Genomic DNA, 487 nt, shown 5'->3' on the forward strand with positions numbered 1-487 from the left:
CACTATAAACCACTGAGTAGCAATCGTTGTTTTGTTGTATATTGTGCCAAAAGTGAAAACAAAAGAGTGTAACTTCAAATCAACAACCCTCCTTCAAATTAAAATCACTTACAATCAATCCAATTGATGTGAAACATGACTAGTGCATTGTGTAGCCAGAAACGTTCTGGAATTACAGCCACACTTTAAATTGATTTGCATTGTTAGATGTCAGATACAATGTGCTGGATTGTGGAGCCAAAACAACATTACTTCTGTCTAATTACTTATAGACTGTAGAGTCTGAGAAAGCCTGTGTGTGTGTGTGTGTGTGTGTGTGTGTGTGTGTGTTATTTCACACGAACCCAGCACACGTATAATGTGTGCACATCGGTAATGTTTTAAACATCAGAACAGATTAGAAGACTTTCAACGAACCAAATGAAAGATGAAAACAGCACAGGGAAAGTGCTGGGATAACTACAGCCTTTTATTTGGATCCTTTATG

The sequence above is a fragment of the Ictalurus furcatus genome, chromosome 4 (assembly GCF_023375685.1).
Source record: "Ictalurus furcatus strain D&B chromosome 4, Billie_1.0, whole genome shotgun sequence".
Classification (NCBI taxonomy): Eukaryota; Metazoa; Chordata; class Actinopteri; order Siluriformes; family Ictaluridae; genus Ictalurus; species Ictalurus furcatus.